Raw genomic sequence first — 22,249 nt, 5'->3', positions numbered from 1 at the left:
CATTAACAGACAGTTAATCAAAGAGGATGAATAATGTACAGATGGCAAATTAACACATGAAAAGAGGTTCAATATTATTAGCCATTATTAAAACCGCAATGCAATATCATCACAGACATAATAGAATTAGTCAAATAAAAAATAATGATAATACTAGATGCTGATGAAGATACACAGAAATTGAAAAAAAAAAAGATACACCCAAATTGGATGTCTTTAACTGGTGGTAATACCAAATGGTAAAGCCACTAGGAAAAACATTGTTGCCGTTTCTTATAAAACTAAATATGCAATTGCTGTAAAACCAAGCATTTACACTCCTGGACTTTTATTCAGAGAAATAAAGACTTATGAATGTTAATAGCAGCTTTATTTTATCTTTTAATTGGGGATATATTGGGGAACAGTGTGGTTCTCCAGGGTCCCTCAGCTCCAAGTCGTTGTCCTTCAATCTAGTTGTGGAGGGCGCAACTCAGCTCCAAGTCCAGTCGTTGTTTTCAATCTTTAGTTGCAGGGGGTGCAGCCCACCATCCCATGTGAGAATTGAACCTGAAACCTTGTTGTTGAGAGCTCGCGCTCTAACCAACTGAACCATCCGGCCGCCCCAGCAGCTTTATTAATAATAATAATACAAAAATATTGACAATGACTCAAATGCTATTCAACAGGTGAATCGTTGAGCAAACTGTGCTACATCCATACCATAGAATATTATTCAGAAATGAAAAGAACTGGACTATTGATATGTGCAGAAACTTAGATGGACTTAAAGTGTATTACACTTGATAGGAAAAAAAGCCAGTCCCAAAAAGTTACACACTGTATGATTCCATTTATATCATGTTCTAAAAATGACAAAGCTATAGAAATGAAGACCAGATTAATGGTTACCAGGGCACAGGGATGGAGGTGGGGTGCGTGATAGGAGTGAATGAGAAATACAAAGAGGTAGAACAAGGGTGTTCTTTTATGGAGATATAACAGCTCTGTATCTTGATTGTGGTGATGATTACACAAAACTATACATGGGATATAATTGCGTAGGAGAGAGAGACAGAGACAGAGAGAGAGAGAGACAGACAGAGACAGAGAGAGAGAGAATGATAAAAATGGTGAAAACTGAGTAAAGTCTGTGAGCTAGTTCACATAAATGTTCCAATGTCAAATTCCTGGTTTTTATATTGTACTACACAATATAAGATGTCATCATTGGGGAAGGGTTCACAGGATTTTATGGACTATTTTTGCAACTTCCTGTTTTAAAATTTAAAACGCTTTTTCCCCCCAAAGAATTAAGACGTTACAGATAAGTCTAAAATTCCCTTTGGTCACTACCCCTGATTTCCATTCATTTCTCCCCACCCCAGAAGTCACTACTGCTGTAAGTTTAGTATGTATCTTTCCATAATTGTTTTTCTTAATATTTATATTCCTTTTTTGGAGCAAGATTCCTGACCAGTATACAGTGATGTATTTACTAGACAGAGACTGTGCAGAAGTTACATATGATCCATCTATATAGGTTTTCATTACATTTTCCCTGTTGATGGAATAGTTGCATTTAAAAAGTTTTATACATCAAAAAAACTTTGAATTTGACCAAGTGTCCATTAATCCAACTCTGAAAAAGTGGCATTTAATTTTAGTTACTATATTTTACAGCATTCAAAAGCTTAGGCATTAGGTAGCTTCTCAAAGTGTTCTATGCACAATGGCATTTAGCAGACAGACCAGAGTCCATCATCTCACCCATATTCACACGGACGGGTCTCATTTGAGAACTATATGCTAAATAGCTGGTACTTAGAGACAGAAGTACTCCTCACCTGAGTTTCTTACCACCAATGGGGACTTCGTACTCTGAGAGCCTGTCTTCATGGCTGCATTTTATAGTGCCAACGAAGACATGCCAGCAATTGCCCTGGGTGTAACTTGGCTTTAGAGCACCAGGTCTCTCTGATGGTGGTGGTGGGCACAGTTTTATATCCATGTAAATAAAGGCCTTTTTTTTTTAAAAAAAAAAAATGCCATTTTGAAATACAAATTAAGGGTACAATATACTCAGAACTGAATTTTGAACAATCTGGTATCCCAAATGATTTGAAAATTTTCAGAAACTGATGGCAAATTGTACCCAGGATGTTTCCTAGCTATGGAGACATGAATACATTGATTCAAATCCCTTTGCTCAATCCACATAGCCCTGAGGTCACCCTGCAAAGTGCAAAGTGAGTATCAAAAACTATGGAGTTAGGGTGACAAAGTTTGACAACAAGTTATACAAGTCAAACCTGTTCTGAGAGAAAAGCATTAAATCCTTTGGGTACACATTTAGTTTTATTGTAACAAAGCAACTTGTACACTTTTAATGTTTAAATCTGAGCATCCTCTTTCCTTTCCAGTGAGACAAAAAGAAAATTTAAAAATAAAGAGGAGCAAAATTACAATCGTGGATGTGAATTCCAAATAAGATCCTACAGCTTCTGCTGATTCTCCCATCGAGTGGCAGGGCTCCAGTCATCACTAGGAGAGAATTGTATTTTAAAAGTGTCATCTTAAACTGCAAGGATGTCCATTAAACATCACAATTAAACATGCCAAAGGAAAAGCCATGTTGTCAAAACGCCCAGTTACCCCCAAACATCTCAAACCCACCCTTTGCTCACCTTCTATAACCCTCCCCTTTTTTAAAACAAGAGAAAGTAGACAGATACGTGTTGGTAAATGCTAACTGTCCATATTCACATACAGGGACAGTGTAATCTCTGAGTCCAATATACAGAGAAAGGAGGGGAAAAGCTAGAATTCTATGCACACAGTGGCCTGGCACCCTCCAGCTTCCAGCAGAGCTAAGGGAGCAGAAGGTTTTTTGTTTTTATTTTTACCCCCACAGAGCACAGAGGTGTTGATTCCATAAAGTTTTGTTGGGACAGGAAAGGATATAAGTGAATTTGGAATAGAAATGGGCAGAGATTCTTTTCCCACTGTATTTTGCTCAAGGTATTCTCCCCAAGAATAAAGTGAGAACCATGATGTAAGGGAGTGAAGAGACCTCAGAAACGGCAACTGAGCCCAAGAGGGAGGAACAAAAAAAAAACTGCAACTTGCTTCAGATGCTGGAGAAAATTTTTAAAAGGTTGGAATCCATCAGTGTTCCAATAGTCATCTTATCCTTCATCTTCCTCTCCTCCCTCCCCCTCATCACCTTCAACTTCATCCCTCTCCCCTTCTTCATCAATATCTTCCGATCCTTGTTCATCATCATCTTCTTCTTTCCATTCTTCTTCTCGTTCCCCTTCATCATCCCTGTCAGGAACCAAGTAGTACTGTAGCGGATTTGGCCAAATACTGTCTATGATGACTTCTCCTGACTCATCTGTGCCTGCATGAGAATGGTGGTTAAACCAGGTAAAGAAGCTCTCAGGTTCCTCGTTCTGTCTCTTCCTGCGGGCTTTGTTCTGCATTTCACTTGAACATTTCATCACACCCTTTCCAGGTTTCCATTTGATTTCAGTGGACTTTGAAGATGGATACCACTCTCATTCAGATGAAATTATTTGGAGAGAATTTTATTTTCGAAGAGAAGATTTTCATCAAAATAAAAATCTATTCTGTAACCTAATTTGATACTTCAACTATTGTCAAACAATGCAGTGCCTCTTCATCCTCTTCCCCAAGCCGTGCAGACACTTGTGGATGGTTGACACGTTACCCCAAAATTTGGTATTTTGGGCGATCAGTTCTGACCTCGTCTGAAAAAGATGGTTGGCAGAGTTTGTTACATTTCTGTTCTATTTTCCAAATCTCCTCACTGGCTTGTTCATTAAGTCTGTTTCATTTTGTATTTCATCAGTATGTTCAATTGCTTCTCACTGTTCTTTTTCTGAGATCTCATTGACCTCGTCGTGGTTGGAGTTGACCTCCTTTTCACTGACTTTGGCCGCCAGGGTAGATGGGGTGCTGCTCACGGTGGTGGTGGGGGTGGGAACAGGGAGAGAATGGAAGCGAAGAGGATGGGCAATGGCTTCCCCTTCTGCCACACACACACACACGTGCAGGCAGCCTGGCTGCCTCCTCACAGCGCCGGTTGGCTTTCCCTCCCCTTGGCTCTGGTGCGCACTGCCACCTCAGCCTGACAACGAGGGAGGGAGTGGGGCAGTGTGCCCGCCCTGCCTGGGCTCCTGCTTGTGGAGAAGGGACCTCAGGGCTCCCTCACTCACGCTCCACGCTCCAGCACACTGCTCATTCTCCCAGAGCCGCCTCCACCTCCTCCCCATAATTGTTTTTTTTTGTTTTTTTGTGGAGTTTTGTTTTAATTTTATGCACACCTATGTGTATTCATAAAAATATATGTAAATATATAGGATTATTTTTGTGTACTTCTTTCTACATAAGCGTTATCATACGGTGTGTGTCATTTTGTAACTTCCTTTTTGTCACTCAGTGTTATATTCTGAAGATACATTTATATTGATACATATAGCTTTAATTAATTTATTTCGACTGCTCTGTTGCATTCCACTGAATATGCCATTTTTAAATTAAATTTATTGAGACAACATTGGTTAATGACATTATAAAAAATTTAGGTGTACAACATTATAATTTGATATTAGTATACTCTCTTTGTACTCACCACCAAAAGTCTAGTTTCCTTCCAGTTACCATTTGTTTGACTCCCTTTAACCAATTCACCCTCCCCCATTCTTCCCCCTATGGTAACCATTGTTCTGTTGTCAGTATATATGACTTTTTTGTTTGTTTTATTTGTTTGTTTGTTATGTTTTTGTTTTATATTCCACATATGAGTGAAAACATACTTTTTTTGTTTTTTGCCATGTGACTTATTTTGCTTAGCATAGTACCCTCAAGATCCATCCATATTGTCTCCAATTGCAATATTTCATCTTGTTTTGGCTGAGTAGTGTTCTGTAATCTATCTATCTATCATCTATCTATCTATCTATCTATCTATCTATCTATCTATCTATCTATCTATCATCTATCTGTCATCTATCATCTTCCTATATTACATCTTCCTAATCCACTCATCCGTCAACGGACACTTAGATTGTTTCCATATCTTGGCTATTGTAAATAATACTGCAATGAACATAGGGGTACATACATATATGTTTATGAATTATTATTTTCATTTTCAGGTAAATACTCAGAAGAGGAATTGCTGGATCATAAAGCAGTTCTATTTTTATTTGTTTGAGGAACATCCATACTGTTTTCCATAGTGGCTGCACCAATTCACATTCCCACCAAATATGCACAAGGGTTCCCTTTTCTCCACATCCTCGTCAACACTTATTTCTCATATTTTTTTCCTCTCTCATCTTTTAATTTTTTTATTTTAAAATTACAATTGACATACAATATTGTATTAGCTTCAGGTGTACAACATAGTGATTAGACATTTATATATTTATATAACTTACAAAGTGAATCACCCAAATAAATCTAGTTCCCATCTGACACCATACATATTTATTACAATAGTATTGACTGTATTTCCTATGCTATACTTTATAATAATCATTCTAACAGGTGTAAGGTGATATCTCATTGTAGTTTTGATTTGCATTTCCCTAATAACTAGTGATGTTGGGCACCTTTTCATGTGCCTGTTGGCCATCTGTGTATCTTCCTTGGAAAAATGTCCATTCAGATCCTCTGCCAATTTGTTAATGAGATTGTTGTTTGTTATTGAGTTATATGAGCTCTTTATATATATTGATATTAACCCCTTATTGGAGGTATCATTTGCTAATATCTTCTCCCATTTGATTGGTTGCCTTTTCATTTTGTTGATGGTTTGTTTTGCTGTGCAGATTTTTAGTTTGATGTAGTCCCATTAATTTATTTTTGCTTTTGTTTCCCTGGTTTTTGGAGTCAAATTTACAAAAACACCTTTGAGACCAAAGTCCAGAAGCTATATACCTATGTTTTCTTCTATGTATTTTATGGTTTCAGGTCTTATATAAAAGTCTTTAATCCATTTTGAGTTCATTTTCGTGTATGGAGTACTATAGTGGTCTACTTTCATTCTTTTGCATATGGTTGTTCAGTTTTTCCAACACCATTTATTGAAGAATCTTTTTTTCTCCATTGTATATTCCCGGCTCTGTAGTCATAAATCAGTTGCCCATAAATCTGTGAGTTTATTTCTAGGCTCTCAATTCTGTTCCATTGGTTTGTATGTCTGTTTTTCTTCCAGTACCATACTGTTTTCATTACTATAGCTTCAAGTATAGTTTGAAATTGGGAAGTGTGGCACCTCTGGCTTTGTTCTTTTTTCTTGGGATGCTTTGGCTATTTGGGGTCTTTGGTGGTTCCACGCAAACTTTAAAATTTTTTTGTTCTATTTCTGTGAAAAATGCCATTGGGATTTTGATACAGATTGCATTGAATCTGAAGATTGCTTTAAGTAATATGGACATTGTACCAATGGTAGTTCTTCTAATCCATGAACATAGAATATCTTTCCATTTCTTTGTGTCTTCTTGAATTTCTTTCAACAATGTCTTCAATGTAGTTTTCATTCAATGTAGTTTTCAGCATGCCGGTCTTTCAACTCCTTTGTTAAGTTTATTCCTAGTTATTTTATTCTTTCTGTTTCAATTATAAATGGGATTTTTTCTTCATTTCTCTTTGTGATATTGTGTTAGTACGTAGAAGCACAACAAATATTTGTATATTGATTGTATGTCTTTCAATTTATTGTGTATGTTTATTATTTCTAATGATTTTTTTTGGTATAATCTTAGGGTTTTTTATATATGAAATAATGTCATCTACAAATAGTGATAGTTTTACTTTTTCCTTTCTAATTGGGATGCTTTTTTCCTTTTTCTTTTTCATGCCTAATTGCTCTGGCTATGACATCCAGTACTATGTTGAATAACCGTGGCTAGAGTGGGCATTATTGTCTTGTTCTTGATCTTAGAGAAAAGATTTCAATTTCTCACCGTTGAGTATGGTGTTAGGTGAGGGTTTGTCATATATGGCCTTTATTATATTGAGGTACTTTTCTTCTATACCCATTTTATTGAGTTTTTATCATAAATGGATGTTGTAGCTTGTCTAATGCTTTTTATGCATCTACCATGTTTCCCCAAAAATAAGACCTGGCCAGACAATCAGCTCTAATGCGTCTTTTGGAGCAAAAATTAATATAAGACCCAGTATTATATTAATTACAATATATTATATTATATTAATTATGTTATACTACATTATATAATATTATATAAGACCCAGTCTTATATTAGACCCACTATTATGTTATATTATATTAAATTACATTATATTATATTATAAGACCTGGTCTTATATTATAGTAAAAGAAGACCAGGTCTTATATTAATATTTGCTCCAAAAGACACATTAGAGCTGATTGTCTAGCTAGGTCTTGTTTTGGGGGAAACAAGGTATTAAGATGACTGTGTGAATTTTTTTTGATTTTTTAAAATTTATTGGGGTGACAATTGTTAGTAAAATTACATAGATTTCAGGTGTACAATTCTGTATTACATCATTTAAAAATCCCATTGTATGTTCATCACCCAGAGTCAGTTCTCCTTCCATTACCATATATATTTGATCCCCCTTACCCTCATCTCCCACCCCCACCCCCTTTACCCTCTGGTAACCACTAAACTATTGTCTGTGTCTATGCGTTTTTGTTTCTCATTTGTTTGTCTTGTTCTTTTGTTGTTTTTGGTTTATATACCACATATCAGTGAAATCATGGTTCTCTGCTTTTTCTGTCTGACTTATTTCACTTAACATCATACTCTCAAGATCTATCTATGTTGTAACAAATGTTCCTATATCATCTTTTCTTACCGCCGAATAGTATTCCATTGTGTATATATACCACAACTTCTTTATTCATTCATCTATCGAAGGACATTTTGGTTGTTTCCATGTCTTGGCCACCATAAACAAAGCTGCAATGAACATTGGAGCGCATGTGTCTTTATGTATAAATGTTTTCAGATTTTTTTGGGTAGATACCCAGGAGAGGGATTGCAGGGTCATATGGTAATTCTATGTTTTCTTCTATGCAGTTTATTGTATCAGGTCTTATGCTTAAGTCTTTGATCCATTTTGTATTAATTTTGGTACATGGTGACAGATAGCAGTCCAGTTTCATTCTTTTGCACGTAGCTATCCAATTCTGCCAGCACCATTTATTGAAGAGGCTGTCTTTCCTCCATTGTATGTTTTTAGCTTCTTTGTCAGAAATTATCTGTCCATATTTATGTGGTTTTATTTCTGGGTTCTCAATCTATTCTATTGGTCTATGTGTCTGTTTTTCTGCCAATACCATGCTGTTTTGATTATTGTAGCCCTGTAGTACTATCCAAAGTCAGGGAGTGTGATACCTCCAGTATTGTTCTTTTTTTTTTTAATATTACTTTGGCTATTCGGGGTCTTTTGTGGTTCCAAACAAATCTGATGATTTTATGTTCTATTTCTTTAAAAAATGCCATTGGGATTTTGATGGGGATTACATTAAATCTGTATATGGCTTTGGGTAATATGGCCATTTTAACTATGTTGATTCTTCCAATCCATGAGCACGGAATGTCTTTCCATTTCTTTGTGTCTTCTTCAATTTCTTTCAAAAATGTCTTATAGTTTTCAGCATATAAATCCTTCACATCCTTGGTTAAGTTTATTCCTAGGTATTTTATTCTTTTTGCTGCAATTGCGAAAGGAATTGTTTTTTCTATTTCTTTTTCTGAGATTTCATTGTTGGTATATAGGAAAGCAATGGACTTTTGTACATTGATTTTATAGCCAGCAACTTTACTGTATTCATTGATTGTTTCTAATAGCTTTTTGGTGGAGTCTTTAGGGTTTTCTATATATAGTATCATGTCATCTGCAAAGAGTGACAATTTACCTTCTTCATTCCCAATTTGGATGCCTTTTATTTCTTTCTCTTGCCTGATTGCTCTGGCAAGGACTTCCAACACTATGTTGAAAAGCAGAGGTGATAGGGGATAAACTTGTCGTGTTCCTGAACGTATAGTAAAAGGCTTCAGCTTTTCACCATTAATTATGACAAGCTGAGGGCTTGTCGTATATGGCCTTTATTATGTTGAGGTATTTTCCTTCTATACCAATTTTATTAAGTGTTTTAATCATAAATGGATGTTGTATCTTATCAAATGCTTTTTCTGCATCAATTCATAGAATCATATGATTTTTGTCCTTTATTTTGTTTATGTGATGTATTACATTGATGGATTTGCGAATGTTGATCCATCCTTGTTCCCCAAGGATGAACCCCACTTGGTCGTGGTGAATAATCTTTTTAATGCATTGTTGTATTCGATTTGCTAGAATTTTCTTTAGGATTTTTGCATCTGTATTCATCAGAGATATTTGTCTGTAGTTTTATTTTTGTGTTGTCCTTACCAGGTTTTGGTATCAGGGTAATGTTGGCCTCATAAAATGAGTTAGGGAGTACTGTCTCTTCTTCAATTTTTTTGGAAGAGTTTGAGCAGGATTGGTATTAGATCCTGTTGAAGGTTTGGGAGACTTCATTAGTGAAGCCATCTGGTCCCGGACTTTTGCTTTTGGAAGGATTTGGATGACTGATTCAATTTCGTTACTGGTGATCGGTCTGTTTAGATTTTCCAGTTCTTCATGGTTCAGCCTTGGAAGGCTATATGTTTCTAAGAACTTGTCCATTTCTTCTAGGTTATTGAATTTGGTGGCATATAGTCCTTCATAGTATTTTTGGATAATCCTTTGTATTTCTGTGGCATCCGTGATAACTTCTCCTTTTTCATTTCTGATTTTGTAAATTAGTGTCTTCTCTCTTTTTTATCTTAGTGAGTCTAGCCAAGGGTTTGTCAATTTTGGTAATCGTTTCAAAGAAGCAGCTCTTTGTCACACTAATTTTTTCTATTGTCTTTTTGTTCTCTATTTCATTTAGTTCTCCTCTGATTTTTGTTATTTCCTTTTTTCTGTTGACCTTGGCTTTCATTTGTTCTTCTTTTTCTAGTTCTTTACGGTGTAACATGAGGTTATTTATTTGGGATTTTTCTTGTTTCTTGAGATAGGTCTGTAATGATATAAATTTCCCTCTTAAAACTGCTTTCGCTGCATCCCAAATATTTTGGTAGGATGTATTTTCATTGTCATTTGTTTCTGTGCATCTTTTGATGTCTCCTCTAATTTCTTCTTTGACCCAGTTCTTCTTTAAAAGTATGTTGTTTAATCTCCATGTATTTGTGTTTTTTCCTGTTTTCTTTTTGCAGTTGATATCCAATTTCAAAGCCTTGTGATCAGAAAATATGCTTGGTATGATTTCAATCTTCTTAAATTTGCTGAGGCTGATTTTTATGTCCCAATATATGGTCTATCTTTGAGAATGCTCAATGTACACTCGAAAAGAATGTGTAGTCTGATGTTTTAGAATGAAGTGTTCTATATATGTCAATTATGTCCATTTCATCTAATGTGTCATTTAGGGCTGCTATTTTGTTATTTTTTTTCTATTTGGATAATCTATCCATAGCTGTCAATGATGTATTTAAGTCCTCTAGTATTAATGTGTTTTGGTCATTTTCTCCCTTTAGTTCTGTTAGTAGTTGCTTGGTATATTTTGGTCCTCCCTGATTGGGGGCATAAATATTGATGACTCTTATGTCTTCTTGTTGCATAGTCCCCTTTACCATTATGAAATGTCCATCTTTGTCTCTTTTTACCTTTTTCAGCCTGAAATCTGTTTCATCTGATATCATTATGGCTACACCTGATTTTCTCTGGACACCACTTGCTTGGAGTGTCAAGTTCCGCCCTTTCACTTTGAGTCTATGCTTGTCCTTGTAGCTGAGATGTGTCTCTTGGAGACAGCGTATGGTTGGGTTTAGTTTTTTGATCCAATCTGCTACTCTGTGCCTTTTTATTGGTGAGTTCAGTCCATTTACGTTTAGGGTGATTATTGATATGTGAGGATTTCCTGTCATTCTATCTTTAGTTTTCTGGTAAGGCTGTGTCGCCATTGTTTCTTTGCCTTTTTGTTGTTGTCTGTTATTTCTGTGTGGTGGTATTCTATGATGCTTCCCTCTGTTTCTTCTTTTATTACAGTATATATTTCAGTTCTGGATTTCTTTTGAGTGGTTACCCTTAAGTTTATGTAAAAGAAAGTTTGATATTTAGAGTATTCCATTTTCTTCAGCACGCTTACTTCCTCCATTCCCATATTCCGGTTCAGGCCTTTACTCTCTCCCTTTTTATGTTTCGGTTGCCACGAATTGTCCCTGTTGATGGTGGTCAAATAGCCTCCTTTAGTATTTCTTGTGGTGCAGGTCGTGTATTAGAACATTCCCTCAGCTTCTGTATGTCTGGAAAGGTCTTTATTTCTCTTTCATATCTAAAGGATGTCTTTGCTGGATATATTATTCTTGGCTCATAATTTCTCTCTTGCAATAGTTTGAAATTTAGTTCCACTCCCTCCTGGCTTGTAGAGTTTCTGCTGATGATAATGTAAAGGGCTTTTCTCTGTAGCTTACCATCTTCTTTTCCCTGGTTGTCTTGAAGATTCTTTCTTTGTCGTTGATTTTAGACAGCTTCAATACAATGTGCCTTGGAGAAGCCTGTTGGGATTGAGGTAATTAGGTGTTCTATTCGCTTCTTGGATTCGAGGATCCAGTTCTGTCCACAAGTTTGGGAAGTTCTCATCAACAATTTGTTTGAATATATTCTCTGTTCCCTTCTCTCTTTTTTCTCCTTCTGGTATGTCCATTATTCTTATATTGCTCTTTCTGATGGAGTCAGAAAGTTCTTGTAGAGTTCTTTCATTTCTTTTAAGTCTCAAGTCTCTTTCTTCTTCCATCTGTGTAATTTCCAGGTTTCTATCTTCGATGTCACTGATTCTTTCCTCCATCTGGTCAACTCTACTACCTAAGCTGGCTATTTCATTCTTAATTTTTTCTATTGAGTTCTTAATCTCCAGGAATTCTCTTTGGTTCTTTTTTATAATTTCAATCACTTTTGTAAAATGCTCGTGTTCTTTGATTGTGTTTCTGAGTTCATTAAATTGCCTTTTTGTGTTTTCTTGCATCTCGTTGAGTTTTTTCAGAACTGCAATCTTGAATTCTCTGTCATTTAAGTCACATATTTCCATATCTTGAAGTTCCTTTTCTGGAGACTTTTCACTTTCTTTCTAAGCTGTCTTGTTGCGGTGGTTATTCATGGCAATTACTGAGTTATCATTTCTCTTCCTAGACATCTACAGGAGTGGCTTCTGCAACAGGTTGATCGTAAGAGGTCTTTCTTTTGTTTGCCAATACTTGTTGGTAGAATGTTTTATTTTTTCTCTGACTGCAGCCTTTTTTTCCTCTCTCACACAGTAGTGCTATGTTTTCTCTGCACTATTCCAGCTTCTCACATAATGGGGAACTCCTTGGGAAACAGGCTTCTCCTCTGTTAACAGTTCGCCTGGATGATAGGGCGCCACGTCCCTGTGGGGATGCGGAGAGCTTTTGAAGTTCCAAATCTCTTTCTGCACCAGATTCAGAGCCCGTATGTTTCAGCAGTTCTGTTTACTCCTACAGGGATCCGCCCGGATAGGTGGGGTCAGGGACGGGGTGAGTTGTGAGTGGTGGCCCAGAGCAATGGCGGCAACCACCACCACAGCCGGAGCTGCTTCCACAGCTCCCTCCCCTTTGCCGGAGCTAGTTGAGCTTCAAATCTGTGTCTGCGGTCCACAGTTCTCAGAACAGCAAATATTTTGTTCTTTTGATCTGACACTGCTACTGTTCTGCTTCTAGCATCGGGCAGGTGGGGGCGGGGCAAGCTATGGGAGTGTAGGGAGGGGGCGGCTAGTCTCAGTGCCTAAGGCTTCCGTTCTCTGCTCGGCAGTGAGGGCTTAAACCACCGTTTTCAGCCTTCTTCCCTCAGTCTTTTCTCTGAGGTCTCTGCCATGAGCATTGTGATCAGCTGTGTTATATGCTGCCCCCATAGCCCTGTGAGCCATAAGTGGAGCCCTAGCAGTCTGAGTTCTTCCCTCTCCTGCAGCTGCGGTAAATCCGGGATTCAGCGAGCTCGGGACATTGAGGTAGGTCTGTGTCCTGCGCCCGCGTTGCTCCGTCTCCGCAGGACTCCCTTCCCTCCTCCCCCACTCACGAGATTCACACACCTTTACGTGAATTCGATAGTGGGCCTCTTCGTCTTGCCTGTCTGCTGTGCAGGGAATCCTTTGTGGAGTTATTGTTGTTCGATTAGTTGTAAATTCCAGGGGAGCTTTACAGAGGCTCACCTCATGCCGCCATTTTGATGACCGGCTCCACGTGTATTTTCACTGTGATTTTTTATGTGTGTTTTATTTTGTTAATGTGGTGTATCATATTGAGTGATTTGAGGATGTTGAACCATCCTAGCATCCCTGGAATAAATCCCATTTGATCGTGGTGTGTAATCATCATAATGTGTTGTTGCATGTGGTTTACAAGTATTTTGTTGAGGATTTTTGCATCTGTGCTCATCAGAGACATTGGCCTGTAATTTCCTTTTCTTGTGATGTCCTTGCCTGGTTTTGCTATTAAGGTAGTGTTGGTCTCATAAGATGAGTTAAGAAGCATTCCCTCATCTTAAACTTTTTGGAATAGTTTGAGAAGGACAAGTATTAAATCTTTTTTGAATATTTGGTTGAATTCACCAATGAAGCCATCTGGTCCTGGGCTTTTTTTTTTTTTTTTTAGGAGGTTTTGTATTACTGTTTCGGTTTCCTTACTAGTGATCACTCTGTAAACCAAAATTAATTATAGGCTGTAATAAAGAGTGAAAAGCATTTATTTGAGCAAAAGTAGCTATAGCCTGGGAGACATAGATTCAGGTAGCAACCTAAATGCTGTTCCCCTGAGCCTAAGAGGCTTTGGCTTTTTATAGCAAAAGTTCCCACCCAAGTTCTCAATTAGGTCCATTTTATGTAAATGAGGTATTTGCGTTATGCAGTTCTGATTGGACAAAGCAGGTCTCAATCCGTCGGTAGAAAGATGAAACCAGTGTTTCCCTGCAATGGTTGACTCAGGCAGCATAAACAAACAGGGCATAGCACAGGAAGCCAAGAGTTCAGTCTGAGGTTCTTCCCAGGATACAGAGTATGTGTGGAACCCCTGTGAGCGACTGATCATTAGACTCTAATTCTTTATAAAATTTGGGGCCTCAGTTGACCATGGGGAGTGCATCTCAATAGATGAATTCTTTCTCAGGGTTCACATCAAATAAATCTTCTCGGGGTCCAAAGCTCTATTCAGGATTTCTAATTCTTCATGATTCAGTCTAGGAAGGTTGTGTGCTTCTAAGAATTTCTCCATTTCTTCTAGATTGTCCAATTTTGTGGCATATAGCCTTTAATAGCATTCTTTTTTTTTTGCTATGTGAATTTTTAATAGCATTCTTGTATAATCCTTTGCATTTCTGTCGTGTCTACTGTGAGTTCTCCTCTTACATTTCTGATTTTGAGTCTTCTCTCTTTTGTTCCTTAGTGATCCTAGCTAAAGGTTTGTCAATTTTGTTTATCTTTTTAAAGAAGCAGCTCTTTGTTTCACTAATTTTTCCTATTGTCTTTTTATTCTCTATTTCATTTATTTCTGCTCTGATTTTTATAATTTCCATTCTTCTACTTACTTTGGGCTTTATTTGTTCTTCCTTTCCTAGTTCCTTAAGGTGTAATGATAGATATTTATTGGGGGGGTGGGTGGTGTTCTTCTTTCTGGAGATAGGCTTATAGTGCTATAGACTTTCTTCTGAGTACACCACTTTTTGCTGCATCCCAAAGATTTTGGTATGTCATATATTCATTTTTATCTGTCTCTATGTATCTTTTGATTTCTTCTCTTATTTCTCCATTGACCTAATAGTTGTTCAGTAGCATGTTGTTTAATCTCCACATGTTTTTGATTTTCCAGCTTTCTTCTTATAGCTCATTTCTAGTTTCATACCATTATGGTTGGAGAGGATGCTTGGTATGATTTCAATCTTCTTAAATTTATTGATACTTGTTTTGTGTCCCAACATATGGTCTGTCCTTGAGAATATTCCATGTGCATTTGAGAAGATTGTGTATTCTGTTGTTTGGGGATGGAAATCTCTATGAATATCAATTAAGTCCATCTGGTCTAATGTGTCATTTAAGGCCAATATTTCCTTATTGACTTTTGTTCTAGATGAGCTGTCCATTGATGTTAGTTGGGTATTGAAGTTCCTATTATTATTGTATTACTGTCAATATTTTCCTTTAGGTCTTTTAACAATTGCTTTATATATTTTGGTTCTCCTAGCTTGGGTGCATATATGTTGACATCTGTTATGTTTTTTGATGCGTTTCCCCTTTTTCATTATAAAATGTCTGTTTTTGCCTCTTGTTACTTTTTTGTCTTGAAATCTATTTTGTCTGGTGTAAGTATGGCTACACTAGGTTTTTTTCTCTGGATACCATTTAGTTGGAGTATCATCTTCCACCCGTTCACTTTGAGCCTATGTTTGTCTTTGGAGCTGACATGGGTCTTCTGAAGGCAACATACAGTTGAGTCTTGTTTGTTAATCCATCCAGCTACTATCGTGTTTCCCTGAAAATAAGACCTAGCCGGACAATCAGCTCTAATGCGTCTTTTGGAGCAAAAATTAAATAAGGCCCAGTCTTATATTATATAAGACCCGGTCTAATCTGGTCTTATATTAAAATAAGACCGGCCTTATATTAATTTTTGCTCCAAAAGACGCATTAGAAATGATTGTCCAGCTAGGTCTTATTTTCAGGGAAACACGGTGTGTGCCTTTTCATTGGTGAGTTCAATCCATTTACATTTCAGGTGATTATTGATATATCAGGACTTACTACAGCCATTTTTAGCTTTTGTTTTCTGGTTGTTCTGTGTTTCCATTGTTTCTTTTCCCTTGTTTTTCTACCTGTTATTTTAGTTTGTTAGTTTTTTTTTCTTTTTTTATGATATTTGTCTCCATTTCTTCTTTTTTTTGTTTTGTGACTAAGTTTTAGATTTTTCTTTTGTGGTTACCATGAGGTTTGTAAAGATGTCTGATAGATATAATAGTCCTTTTTCTTCTGATAGCATCTTATCTTCATTTGCCCTTACAACTTCAGTCCTTTTCCTCCTCTCTTTTCATGTGTGTTGTCATAAATTATCCCTTTGTATGTTGCATATTAATTACCAAATTGTAGTTGCTATAGTTATTTTAATGTATTTTCCCTTTAGCCTTTTTATTGTAATTGTTTATTACCCTATTCTGAAATAGGGTTGTATTTTCTTGCTTCTTTCTGTCTGTTTGTCAACTTACTCATAGTTTTGTGTACTTTTGTCTTTTTGTTTCAGGTAGAAGAGCTCCTTTCAACATTTCTTATAATGCAAGTCTTGTGCTGGTAAATTCCTGCAGCTTTTGTTTATCTGGGTAAGTATTTATTTCTCCTTCATATCTAAAGGATAACTTCACTGTATATATTGTTCTTGGTTGGTATTTTCTCTCTTTTAATATTTTCAATTATCATTCCAGTCTCTTCTGGCCTATAGGGTTTCTATTGAGAAATCTGATGATAATCTAATGAGGTTTGCATTGTAGGTTACTGTATTTTTGCCCTGGGTGCCTTGAGAAGTCTTCCTTTATCATTAACTTTAGATAGTTTTAATATAATGTGTTTTGGAGAAGGTCTTTTGGCTTTTAAATAATTAGGTGTTCTGTTAGCTTCTTGCACTTGAATGACCAGTTCATTCACTAGGTTTTGGAAATTCTCATCAATTATTTCTTTCAATAGGCAATCCGTTCCCTTCTCCCTCTCTCCTCTTTATGGGATATCCATTATCCTTATGTTGTTCTTTTTAATGGAATCAGATATCATAGCGTTCTTTCATTAAAAAAAAAGTAGTTCTCTCTTATTTCTCCTGAGTCATTTCTAGATTTCTGTCTTCAAGTTTGCTAATTCTCTCTTCTACATGGGCTGCTCTATTTCCAATACTCTCTGATGCATTCTTTATATCATTTATTGTGTTCTTCAGCTTCAGAATTTCTATTTGGTTACTTTTTTATTGTTTCAATCTCTTTAGTAAAGTACTCCTTTTTTTCATTAATTTTATTTCTGAGTTCATTGAATGGCCTTTTGGGGTTTTCTTGTATCTTGTTGAGTTTTCTCGTAACTGCTATCTTGAATTCCCTGACATTTAAATCACAGTCTTCCATGACTTGGAGTTTGGTTTCTGGAGACTTGTCATTATCTTTCTGTGTTTCCATGTTACCTTGGTTCATGTTACTTGATGTATTGTTCTCCTGCCAGGGCATTTGAAGTACTGGGATCTTTTGTTATTTAGGTACTGTTTTGATCTTAACAATTCAGCAGGTCTTTCTTTTGTTTTCCAGTAGGTGGTGCTATAGCACAAGTTTTTACTTTCTCTTACCTGTGCTACTTGCACCTCTGGGGTCATGGTGGGGGGGTGTCGTGGTTATCATGGAAATTGACTCCTGGGTGACAAGGATGCTGAGTGTCCCCACTGTGTCTGAGTTGCCTCAGCCTTGGGGCACCACCACTGTGGTGGCGGGTGGTGTGGTGGGCGGGGGTGGGAAGAGCAGTACCGCCTCCTTGTTACTAATGGCTGTAGGTACTGCTTTGTTGTTAAAAGCTTCTTCACTGCTTCTACCAGGTTCTGCTGCAGTAGGGGTAGCCAGCTTCTCAGGCACCAAAGCTGCTTTTGCCCCTGTTACCCTCCACTGGACCATAGTGTGGGGGCGCACCCCACTAGCAATGTGGGGGCTACCACATTGACTGGGGTTGCAGCAGCACTAAACTGTGTCTGTGGATACTATCTTTGTCCTTCTGCCATCCCACCTCCCTTATGCATTCCAATATGCCCACCTTCAGATGTACTGATACATGGATCTCTCGGGCATGTTTGTGTGTTGAGCAGAGGAACATTTGTTGAATTATAGTTGTCCAACTTGTAAATTTAAGGGGAGATATAAAGAGGTCTCCTCACTCTGCCGTGATGCTGACATCAGAAAAGCCAAATATACAATGTTTATTTAACTATTTCTGTGTTATTGGACATTCAGGCTGTTTTCAAATTTTTGCAGTATTGTAGAAAATTTTCTTGTACATGTCTCCTAATACAAGTGACACACCAAAATGGAATTGGTGTGTCATAGGTTATTAATATATTCAATTTTATAAAAACTGCCAGATTATACCCCAAAGTTGCTGTATCAATTTAGACTCTCTCACCCTTGCTAAAATTAGATCTTATCTTCTAATTGCAACCTATATAAAATCAATCCACCTCATCAATCCATCTCATCATGATGTCAATGTCCAAATAAATAATTGTCTAAATTCCAAAAAGAAATGTAAAAAAAGATTACATTTTATTTTTCTCTTTTAATATGCCTTTCACAACACACAGCAAATTATGTTTTAAAAGATAATTTTCACCAATTTACTTCCCAACATGCTCATTCATTATGGAATAGCAGATCCTATAATCTCTTTCTATCTTTCACAATTACCTAAAACACTCATATCTAGCCTAAGTTAATTTTTTTCTTCTTTTAGTAGTTCCAATGTAAATCAAACAAATCCTGGCTTGTTTCATTTCTCTTAACCATTATCCTGATCTTTGGAACAAAGTCCAGGAACAGAGCGTGCAAGGACAGAATTCTCTTTAGTGGATGTGTGAGGAGTAGAGGTTGTAAATACTTCTTGTAATTCTTTTTCCTATCATACATGCTTGTGCATAAGGCAAGATTAGTTTTAAGTTTGAACTTTAAGCAGGAAGAATGTCTTCTCACAAGAGGAGTTTTAAAATTCCTCTCTTATGTACACAGTACACAGAAGAATGTAGATAGTGAAGAAAAGAAAACATAGCTTCCAGGGAGAAAACAGATAAGAAGTGCTCAGAACAGCTGCAGCAAGTTGTGTTAATAAAGCCTTTCTACTTATGATTGCTCTACTCATAGTTTCTGTTTTAATAATTCTGAGTCCTTCAAACAGGGCTTTCAATATTCCTATGATTGGTTAACAGATATTTCTAGAGTTCCTCCTGTGTGTAAAGTCCAATATTGTCTAGTTTGTGAGAGAAGTAGAACAAGCATAGAAGACACAGGAGATATGGTGTCTGCTCTTTAAGACCTTTTAGTTTAGTGTCATTGTGTCATTGTGGTTAAGAGTACAGAGGTCAAACTGCATGGATGACTTGACTTCACCACCTCTTTGCGTGACCTTGGATAAGTTCTTCTAGCTCTCTGAATCTCAGTTTCTTCATTTACGAAAGTAATAATCATACATATCTCATAGATCTTTTCTGAGAGAAGCAGTTTTTCCTATTCCTAGTATATCTCATGTGAAGAGAAAACAAAAACAGAATCTTTTCTCTCATCCTCACTCACTCCATCAGGGAAATATAGATATCATTTCACACTCACTAGGATGGCCATAATAAAATTTTTAAAAATGGAAAATAACAAGTGTTGGCAAAGCTGTGGAGAAATTGGAACCATTGTACACTGCTGGTGGGAGTGTAAAATGCTGCAATCACTGTGGAAAACATTTTGACGTTCCTCAAAATGTTAAACAGAGTTACCATATGATACAACAATTTGCACTCCTAACTATATCTACAAAAGAAGTTAACACAGGTTTTCAAGCAAAAACTTGTGCGTGAAGGTTCATAAGATTACTATTCACAGTAGCCAAAAATGGGGGACAACCTAAGATGGACATCAATAGACAATGGATAAGCACAATGTGGTCTAGCCAAACAATGGCATATTATTCAGCTTTAAAAAGGGATATAATTCTGATACATACTACACTATGGATGAACCTTGAAAACATTATGTTAAGTAACATAAGCCAGATACAAAAGGACAAATATTGTATGATTCCACTTATATTCTATATTTTATATATTATATTAAGAAAAAAGTGTGTTTACATAGCCCAATTTTCTCTTCTTTCCTTGAGAGCTAGACTGCCCCCCGGGAAGCATGCAACATAGCAAGGCATGCAATTTAGTGTAGCCTGGGGACTTTGGCAGGAGAAGGTACAGAGGAGAGAAGGAAGAAGGAAGAGAGTTTAGGACTGAAGGCATCTTGCCACTGTAGGACTTTGGAGGTAAGCCCACCTATAAAGCAGGTGGAGGTTTGGGAAAATTAATTCTGAATGTTCAAAAGTGTAGTTCAATGCTACTCTGAAATCCTGTTTGTGTGGGGGTGTATGTGTGTTTTCCATGGTAATCCTACAGTAGAAATTCCAGCCAAATGCTAAAAATAAGCAAGAGTCTTGGAGAAACAAGAACAGCATGAACAGGTGACATTGTAACATAATATATGCTCTTGTAAGAGCAGACACAATGCTATCTAAAAGATCTCCTGAGATATTTTGTGTGAAAGGAGCCAACCTGTCACAGTAACGGGCAAGAAGTGGTTAAGCAGCAACAAAAGGGCTCCTGCTTCCTGGGGCAATTGGGGTTACATTTCCCTGCAACAATCCTACCATCTATAACTCTGCAAAGTGTGGTGTTGATTTCACTTTGGATTCCAAGGAGAAGGGACTTTTCCTGGCAAACACGGTTTAAAATGTTTCTCTCAGTGTTGTGTTGTATAGAAAAACACTAATCCCACAGAGACAATTAGACACACACACACACACACACTCACACTCACACACACACACACACACACAGGAAAAGAAGAAATGAGTATGATGTGAACACATACCCAGGACACTAAAGTCAGAAAGACAGAGCCACAACCTCACGCAGCCCTTCCTCACACTGCACGGACCGGCATTACTAGAGGGAAACAAAGTCTTCCACAGAAAACCTGCTGCACCACTCTTAGCAATAGACTTCCTTGGCTTGGCCTAGGGTCGCTCTATCTGCCAATTATTTTGTAGCAGCTTTTCCAGGTGATGCCTAGATTTTCAGTCTCCCCCAATTCATTGGATTGAGCCTCAGAGGCCCTTTCTGATATGTATCTGATTCAAATTGTGTTTTTGAAAAACAAGGAATCAGGAAAGAATAGGATGGTAAAGTACTGAGTGCAAAGCCCCTTTACTAACGTCCAATAATAACGTCATGTCTAAGGAACACAGAAACACCTTTCAGTTCCTAGGCTCTTCTTGCCACTCAAACGTTCCTTATGGAGCACAGACATTCAATGTGACTCCATTCTCAGGAACGGCTCTAGAGAAAACCACCTTTCTCCAAGCTGAAGAAACTCACCTCTCCCACACCAATTTAAATTCCTTACATTTTGTTTAAATCAAAGATAGGCAATTAAAATGGATAAGCTAGTTGGTGTTTTATAGGGTGATTTCCTTGAAGCAGAGGTAAAGGTCTTTGGCTTTTTACTTAACTGTTTCTGTCACTAAGGGTGCATCAGAGACCTTGTAGTAATATTGTTACATCGCTACTGAGTAGCCCATAAGACTGGGGGCTGGTACAAGGACTGTCACGAAGCACAGCTACTAAGAGCCACTGACAACTTTTTAGAGGTGTGGCTAAAAGCAACCCACAGGACTAACAGACAACTTCTGTTGATGGGACTCACCTGTGAGGGCAACAGCTAAATATTCAGGGGTGGGAGACTTTACTATTCTAAGATACCTGGTCTTGTGCAAAAGAAACCATTCTTGACATCAGGAGAGACTACTGATATTTCAATAGACTCCTAAATAAGCAGATGAAACAGTTTGACCTTGATCAATTTTTCTTAACCTCATTGAGCATCAATATCCCCATCTGAAAAGGAGAGTGCTTACCTCATAGGTTTGTTGTGAAACGTAATTGAGATAAAATATGTAATTTATCTTGCCTAATGCTTGGTACACATTAAACATCAATGATTATTACTATTATTATTTTTACTAACAAATTTAGTAAGGCTGAAGGCTCTGAAACACTGGGTAGGAACTTGAGCCAGCCATAGAGACCTTGAATTGTAACCTGGCCTTCTGATTCCTCATCAGGAGGGTGGGACCAGGAATAAGAGCGTTACACTTGGCACAAGTCCAAACTGCATGACTGCACAAACACTGTAACTGTTCTGTATTCAGACACATTTGAAAGATTTTTCCAGCATAAATTTCTAAATGTGCTGCTTGTTTTGTAATTTAATCTAGGGCAGCGGCAGCAGTGCTATCATTATTTACATTTCTGCCTTTCAGTCCTGGATCCAAGATATTTACAGCAGTATGAATTGGCTCATAACA

General features: G+C 37.2%; 1 pseudogene across 1 annotated transcript; it reads right to left on the bottom strand.

Annotated features, from left to right (window-relative positions):
- Positions 1-3,167: 3,167 nt before the first annotated feature.
- Positions 3,168-17,493, bottom strand: LOC308494490 (protein SET-like; annotated as a pseudogene). Its single transcript has 2 exons — positions 17,442-17,493; positions 3,168-4,033 (listed from the first exon to the last, which is right to left on the bottom strand). The product of its transcript is annotated as a protein SET-like (transcript).
- Positions 17,494-22,249: the final 4,756 nt, after the last annotated feature.

The sequence above is a fragment of the Rhinolophus hipposideros genome (assembly GCF_964194185.1).
Source record: "Rhinolophus hipposideros genome assembly, chromosome: X".
In the NCBI taxonomy this organism is placed as follows: Eukaryota; Metazoa; Chordata; class Mammalia; order Chiroptera; family Rhinolophidae; genus Rhinolophus; species Rhinolophus hipposideros.
This window is presented reverse-complemented; position numbering and strand designations above follow the sequence as displayed.